The sequence below is a fragment of the Cryptomeria japonica genome, chromosome 8, assembly GCF_030272615.1.
Source record: "Cryptomeria japonica chromosome 8, Sugi_1.0, whole genome shotgun sequence".
Taxonomy (NCBI): Eukaryota; Viridiplantae; Streptophyta; class Pinopsida; order Cupressales; family Cupressaceae; genus Cryptomeria; species Cryptomeria japonica.
In genome coordinates, this window is record NC_081412.1 from 547,863,186 (window position 1) to 547,872,276 (window position 9,091).

Consider the following 9,091-nt stretch of genomic DNA (forward strand, 5'->3'; position numbering starts at 1 on the left):
ATATAAATGAGAACCATAACACACAAAATTATACATGGAAAACCTTAAAGAGGAAAAACCACGGTCGGATTTGTGACCCACAACATCAATCCACTGGCCATATGAAGAGATATTATAAAATATAGGGGCCTGCACTTGTAGGAAGGCTTATAGCCTAGAGCACATTGCTCGATCACAAAAGGAGCCTCACTGACTACATATAAATCCAAACTACAATCTAGAGAAGTGTGTGAACTGCTAAGATAGCGTCTTCTATGCCAGAATACAGTTTCAGTTAAGCTTTGTCTGTTCTGGTCTGAAACCCTAAACCCTTTACCAAAATAACCCTTACATAAATATCCTCACATACATGATCTCTCAGATATATTTTGCATCTCCTTTCTAATACATATTCACATGATATCACATATCCATCACAATATCAAAATGATCTAATCCAACTAACCTATATACCCTATAGAATTTATCATGCCTTATGTCGACTTACAAAGATATTTAAAATATCAAATTACATGTCGGCTAGATAATATAAATACATTAATATCAAAAATAATTGTCGATGTCGGATCCAAGAGATGTCGGCCTTCAATACCGATAACCATATTATAAACCATGTTGGCCTGCATTGTCGGTAACCAAAGAAATCCTTCCTTCTTGTCGATGTCAGTGTCGGTGTAGTGTCTGTGAAGTGCTTGTTGATAACTCAATGATGAACAGTGAGTACCAAACCGGTACTGAGAGGGGGGGATGAATCATTACAGACACAAAAACTTTTCTTGAACCGGTTTGACTGCAAACAGTGCACTTGACAGACAAACACAAATACCAGTCTAAACCAGATTACTATCGGTTAAACATAATGAGACTGTGAAAGACATAAACTGGCAACACTTAGCTTTCCATACAACATACTTCCTCATTTCCACTTTATCCTTATGCATAAACATGTATTCTATCATTCTGAGATACAATAATTTGCTAGATCAACATGATTCACTGCTAAATAGGAAATAACAAAACATCACATGAAAGAAGCATCACACATGACACACATATTTTTCACATGGAAACCCAACAGGGAAAAACCATGGTGGGGATGAATAACCACAAGTTGTTTTTGAACTCTTTAGAAGTCCACTCTGTTAGGAGCCTAGTATGGTTAAAGATTGTTACAATAGGTTTTGTTAGGAACCGATCTTGTTAGGGATCACCCGGTTAAGGGTTAAACCCTGTTAAAGGTTACCTTGTTAGAGGATTTTATGAACTCAATGGTTTTGAGTCACCCTGTTAAAGGATTTACAACAAGCTGGTTAAAGCTACCTTGTTAAGGGATTTTCCAACTGTTGAAGTGATTAGAGATCAATAGGTATTACAATGATCTGGTAACAACACTCAATGCCAATGCAGATCCGCTTAGTTCCTTCCTTTTGCACACTCACTTTGCAGGTATCAATTCTCTTATTTTGGTCTGGCAAGAATCACGTATCTCTGCACTTAGATACACACACAACATTTGCCAACAACTTCAACATGAAACATAACATCGACATTATAGGAAATAGATAGGTCGGTAGCATAAACCCTAAACCCTAAACATTTAGGTTGATCAATTCAGTCGGTTCAATCCTGACCATTGAACACTTTGCATTTGAATACAACTGTCTTGAACATATCTTAAGACATTCTCCATCGTTTGTTCTTCATCGCTTCTTGGAGGCGATAACCCATCACGCGTTCTTCACCGTTTGCAGGAACTTCGCACATTCCCGAGGTAGATAGGATCAATCCCCTTCATGCAAGATCCTTCATGCGCACAAGGCTGACGTGGCAACACGATCTGATCTCCATTACAATGCTAACTCATCACACAATGCCATCGATTGAATCACACAGGCTCAAAACACTTCAATCGAAAACCCTGAGGCAGGGACTATCAACCGATAGTCATACCATATTAAACCTTGATAGAAAACATTCCATATACTAGTTCACTTGGACAAACATACCTCTTCACCTTTTGCACATGTACCGGTTCACAACATTATGCCGGTTCACTTTGCCAGTTGCTTAACTTCAATAAACTGGTTCATCTTCAACATATTACTGGTTCACTCTTCAGCATATTGACATCAATGACAACACAATATCATCATGTCAACATACTTTGCACATATGCCAACACTTGTTCGTACACATCTGAACCAAAACATGAAGCCAGAGCAAGATACCATGTTGCCATCAATGACAACATAGCGAAACCAACCAATTGAGTGTCAATTGCCAACAATCTCCCCCTTTGGCATTGATGGCAACACTCTTTCATCTGTCGGTTTCATCCTGCCTGCTCCCCCTGAGCTGAATATTCATCAACGATCATAATCAAAAGTACTCCATATTACCATATCTCCCCCTAATGTATACAACTCCCTCTTTCTTTTTCACATCTATATCACTCCCCCTTTGACATCAATGCCATCAAAAATTCCAAAAAAAATGCCAAAGATCCAAACCTGTAAAATGAATATCCAAAAATACCTTACCGGAGCTTAACAAATTTAAAAATTTTCGGATATGCCTTCTCCAATAGCTCAAGATGAGTATCCTAACCAATTTTGAAAGTGTCAAAAATAGATACAAGTCTATTTAGTATATGAGCAAATGACTCTTTCTCACTTAACTCTGTCGGTGTGAGCTTTCCAACCATACACATACATTCCTTCTTATGTACACTGAGTGAATCCAATCGGGGACTCACCAAGCCTCTCAGACTTCTGGCTCTCCTTATGATTTTGTCTTTTTTTTCTTTCTCAAGAGCAGAAATTTGAGCTTCCAAAACCAAAATTTGACCATCAATGGATGTAGTCAATGAATTCAATCCATCAAAAGAGTTAGCTATACTTGCAATTTTCTCCTGAAATACCTTAATATTCTTATCCACATTAACTGTAAGTACATCCGTGTTACAAAAAACTCTGTAAATATTTGTACATTGCTTTAAAGAATTATCTATAAATTTCAATTTTTCGTCAATCTTCTTCCTCTCGGACTCAATTACTTGATCAAATGTATCTCTTTTAGCCAATGTGAACCTTTCCAATGCTTGCTGGTTTGAAATCTGTTGCAAGGATTGAAAATGAAATACACTCAGTACTTGTCTTAAGCTTGCCGGATGGGTTCGCTTCTCTGTAAAACTTACAATCTGAGACTAGTCTATGCAAGATAGTGATAGACTGATCAATAATCCCTTTATCCGTAGATCCCTCCTTCATTAATTTATGTGCAACCATCATCATGAGTTCAGTAGGACTCATCTCAGTTATGTTTTTCTTTACAACCTACGAGGTGTCAATTGACAACAATGATGGACCTACTATCGGTTCCCTATCGGATTCCCCTTTCTTCTCCTCTGATGATTTATCCTTAATAGCTTCCTCACTTGCACCAGTGGCTTCACCACTTGGTGCAATCTTTGTAACTGTCGATTCCTCCGTAGGAACTGTAACCTCAACCTGTACATTTGTATCCAGAGGACTGTTGTCCTCAACATTAATATCCTGTACAATATTAACCTTTTCACTTTTTGTATTTATCGGTATCTCAACATTTGCCTATACATTTGTATCTACCGGGGGCTTAATTTCCACTATCTTAATATTTTTCAAAATTGAGGGTGAAGTACCCATAATACCCTTTCCTTTTCCTTCAACCGGGGTATCTGCAATGTCTGTCTTTGATTCTGGTGAAGTAAAGAAACCTCGGTTCTCTTCAAAGAACTTAACCCATGCCTTGTGGGTCTCCTTTATTATCTCATTTACCCTTCCTGGCATAAGACTGGTTATTCTATTTTTGATTTTAAAGACTTTCATATCTGCCACCTCAAGTGTCCTATCCATTTCCTCTAGAGTATTTATTTAGAAACACAAACAAATAACAACTCTTGAATTTTTATGTGCTTATCTTCTTGCATTGATGACAGTCTCCAAGCATCTAGCATATCATACAATTTTGTTGGTATTTGGTCTTCGATTTCTATCAAGGCTTTCTTATAAATATCCAAATATAACAATATTGCTTCCTCTACCTCTCTTTGTTCATCATTCTCTAAACGATCATAGTAAAATTGTACATTCTTTAACATGCCATACTTAGTTATTTCATCTACTAATTCTACACAAGTTTTTAGTGGAATGATAGTTACATTACTAGATTGAACAGTTGTATCAATGCCATTCTTCTTCTTCCTATTGGCAATTAACACTCATTGGATTCATTTTGTTGTCATTGATGGCAACAAGATCAGATGAAAGTCATTTACTGACACTAGGAAGCATATATTGGCAGATACCGGCTTTGGAGCATTCAAGGCTACACCGACACCGACGCTGACATCAATACTTCATTGGAAGCCAACATCTAGGAGGATTTACTAAATAAATCATTTTGTAAATATTGTCAAGACTGACATTGAATATCTTTTGTAAATATTGTCAAGACTGACATTGAATATCTTTTGTAAATGTATAAGGAATATCATTTGTAATAAGTGTATAGGTCAATCTGCTAGGTTATTTTTTATAGGATGAGATGTGTGGATATAGGAGAATATAGTAGAACTGTATAATGTGAAATATATGTATGGAGATCATTGTGTATGCAAATGTTATATCATGCAATGATATGTAGATAGCTTGGAAAGCATTCTTGGAGGAGAAGAGATATCGGTAGTAGTTCAGGGTTTATGAATCGATACAGAGCAGAGATAGAACCGAAACTCTATTTGGCATAATAGATGCATTATTGAGTTCATTTTCAATAATTTACTTTAGCAGAAAGCTTGTAGTCAGTGAGGCTCTTTAGTGACGAGCAGTATGCTATAGGCAGTGTGCCTTCCTGCATGTGCAAGCCCCTATTACATGTAATATCTTTTTATATGGTCAGTGAACTGATATTGTGGGTCACAAATCCCACCATGGTTTTTCCTCGTTGAGGTTTTTCACGTATAAATTTTGTGTTATGGTGTTCATTTATGTGGTTGGTTTATTTGTCTCTTGTTATATATTTATTTGTTTATCGGTTTATATATGCATGGTATAAAAGGATAAAAATTGTTCATACCGACATAACATTGATTCACCCCCCCTCTCAGCGTTCTTAGATCCCAACACTTCCTTCTACCAGTACCAGATGGAGCTGAAGGTGTTACTTTTGGTGCTTGCTTCTGTGACGGTAACTTGAATGTAACTTTCCTGACCGGTTGCTTTTTAGCCTCTACCTTGGTTTCCTTTGTTTTCTTCTTTATAACCCTTTTGAAAGCCAGGGGTGTGTCATCCTCAGATTCAGATTTTGCTGTAACAAGCTCAATGATTATTTCTGGATCCTTCCTCTTTCTACCTTTCTTCGGGACAACATCAATTAATGCTTTAATGTCCTATGAAACCTTTTATACAAACTTGCTTGCCTTTCCTTCCTGCTTCTCTCTTTTCTTCCGGTTGAACTCTGTTTCAACTTCTGGTGTCTTTTGTTTAGCAGTACCATAGGGCTTCTCAGCCTCATCAACAGGTCCATCAATCAACATCTTTGCATAAGCATCAAGGATCTATACATCAACTTCATAGCCCATTTCCTCAATCTAGATCTTCTGGGGCTTGACCGCTTCCATGAGTGTTTCATCTTTCTTCACCATGAAGCATATGTCAGTTGAGTATTTTTCAACAATATGCTTAGGAACCCTTTCCATAGATTTCATAGACTTTTGGAATGCTTTAAAATATCCCCATACCTTGTCATCCCTTTGATTGCCTAAAGTAGCAATTGACTGTTTCAATTGTCTCCCTATCGAGATATCAAATGCCCATTGTCTCTTCCCAAAACCGGGAGTGTCATTCATGAAAAATAACATTAAGTAGACAATTAAGTTTCCATACTGGAAATTCCCTTTCTTTTCTCCTTTAATCTTTCCTAGGTTTATTAACAATTCATCCAACATCCAACCACATAGATCCAATTTCTTATTCTCTCATCATTTTGAAAGCTACGAAAATGCAGGAGCTAGAAACATAATTCTGTTGGTTTGACTGAGTTACTTTATAACCAATGATCATGCTACCGAGTCTGATGTCTGTGTCGGTAATAGTGTTGATTCTCATAGATCTCCTGTCTGATGTTGCGCTGGTGATTTTGTTTACATAATCATTAGAGACCTTCTTATCTGGACGTTGCCCAACATGTGGTAAACCAGTGATTGCCTTGATGACTTCCTTGGTGATCTTGTAACGTCTATCCAACCATATAAACTCTCCATGTACTCTGCTCAAAACATACCTAATGATTTCATCTTCGAATTATGGAATGTCCAGAATGCCAGTAAACCCCAAGTCTTCAATGTGCTTGTATGCCGGTTTGATCTTTCCAAAATCTCCCATAAGCTTTCTCATGCACATGCCCTTTATATCAGATGTCCCCAAATCCTCAATGTGACAATGTATGTATGCCCTAACATCTTCGACATAAACCACTCCTTCTGAAACACGAGAAAATGCTCCAACCGAGTCATCCAAGGTAGCCACATGCAGATACCGCTTGAAAGTTGGCCTGGGATGGTCATAAGATAGAAGATTGTAGAATGTTAAATGCTATGCATGTGGAAAATTTGAACATATGGCTAATCAATGCAGGTCAAGCAATAATAAGCTGTGAATCATTTGCTAAAACCGATATAATTGCTTGACCTGCATTGATTAGCCATATGTTCAATTTTTCCACATGCATAGCATTTAACTTTTTGCAATCTTATGTCTTATGACCATACTTATTACATTTAGAACATTGACCGAGAGCAGAATCAAGGTTTTGATTTGCTCTGTCTCTACATTGCCTAGCCATGTGACCAAATTTATTGCAAACAAAACATCTACCATTAAATTTATAAGCATTAAACTACCTTACCGGTACCTTATGATTTTGATCTTCATTAACAGTACCGAAACTCTGTCCTTGCTCTAATCCAAGTCCATTGGAATCTCCAATCTGCCTTCGTCTCTTCAATAACTCATCTAGTTGTGCTGAACTAATCTTGAATTTCTCTTTATACTCATTTGTAGTAGTTAGATCTTCTCTCAGAATTATAATTTGTCTCTCAAGCTCTTGTTCATTACTCTGGGATTGTACTAAATCAGTTCTCAACATATCATTCTCATGAACCAACCTACCACATTCTTCAAATTTGTTCTTCAAAGATACAACAAGATTTTCTTCCTTTTTCTTCCAATCCTAAATCTCCTTAGACATTCTCACAATTATAGCTTGCATTTCATTTCTCATGACCATGTTCTCTTGACTCAATTTCTGACACTGTTCCTTAAGTGCATCTTTCTCTTCATCATCCTGATTTTGTAAAAGTTCCTTCCTCCTAGCTCGAACAGATGACAACCTCTCATGTGGGACAAGAATGAATTCCTTAGTAGAATTCAATTCATCTTGTAGCTTAAAGTTCTTCATCCTTTCAACATCATAATTTTCAAGTATCATCTCAAATTGCTTTTCCAAACCCATATCCATGGATTCCGGATTCAGGATTCTCCTCAAACTATTAAACTTCCTCTGAGGCACAAGGCTCTGATACCAATTGTTGGAATCCAAGAACATTGAGAGAGAGGCGGGGGGCGAATCAGTGTTCTACGGGTATGATCAATTTTAACCTTATTAAAACATGCATATACCAATCGATATACCGATACATACAAAATTGAAAGAAGTAAAGAAACCAATAAGCCAATCACATAAATGAGAACCATAACACACATAATTATACGTGGAAAACCTCAAAAGGGAAAAACCATGGTGGGATTTGTGACCCACAATATCAATCCACTGGTCATATGAAGAGATATTACAAAATATAGGAGCCTGCACTTGCAGGAAGACTTACAACCTAGAGCACACTGTTAAATCACAAAAGGAGCCTCACTGACTACATATAAATCTAGACTACAATCCGAAGAAGTGTGTGAATTGCTAAGATAACATCTTCTATGCCAGAATACAGTTCTGATTAAGCTTTGTTTGTTCCAGTCTGAAACCCTAAACCCTTTAACAGAATAACCCTTATATAAATATTTTCACATACATGATCTCTCAGATATATTTCGCATCTCCTTCCTAATACATGTTCACATGATATCGCATATCCATCACAATATCAAAATGATCTAATCCAACTGATCTATATACCCTATACAATTTATCATGCCTTATGTCGACTTACAAAGATATTTACAATATCAAATTACACGTTGGCTAGATAGCATAAATACATGAATATCAAGAACAATTGCCGATGCCGAATCCAAGAGATGTCGGCCTCCAATACCGATAACCATATTTTAAATCATGTCGGCCTGCATTGCCGATAACCAAAGAAATCCTCCCTTCTTGCCAGTGTCGGTGTAGTGTCTGTGAAGTGCCTGTCGATACACAACTAAACCAAAACATAAAGACGAAACAAGATACCACGTTTCCATCAATGACAACATAGTGAAACCAACCAATTGAGTGTCAATTGCCAACACATTCTAGATGTGTTTTTCTAGGTGATCCATGTTGGGGAGGAGAGTAGGAATAGTCTAGTTGTGCTTAAATAAAATAAATGCAAGCATCTAGAGGTCTCCATGTACATTTAGGAAAGTGTCCAAGGGGACATAGGTGGTTGAAATTATTTAATATTTGTTGCTCTCCAAGAGGGGCGTGGGCGAGCAAAAAACATATTTGGGATCTTGCCCCGGTCAAGCCTCTAATAACATATCTCAATTTGAAGTAGTTGAAAAGTTGTAGGCATGTAGCGCTTGGTGGAGATGTAGGAAACCATGACTATTTAAGTAGATGTGCATAAGAATTACAATAATGGATGCCTTAGGTATCTAAAAATGTTAAGTGTATAGGTAAAATCAATAATGTGCTAGATTATGCTTTTCTTTTTAGGTGTATCCATTTAAAATCATCATACTCAGGATCAATTTGAGTATCAACCACAAATTAGGGTTAGTGTTTAGTTAAAAGATAAGTGTTTATGTGGAAAAACACAAATTTGAATACA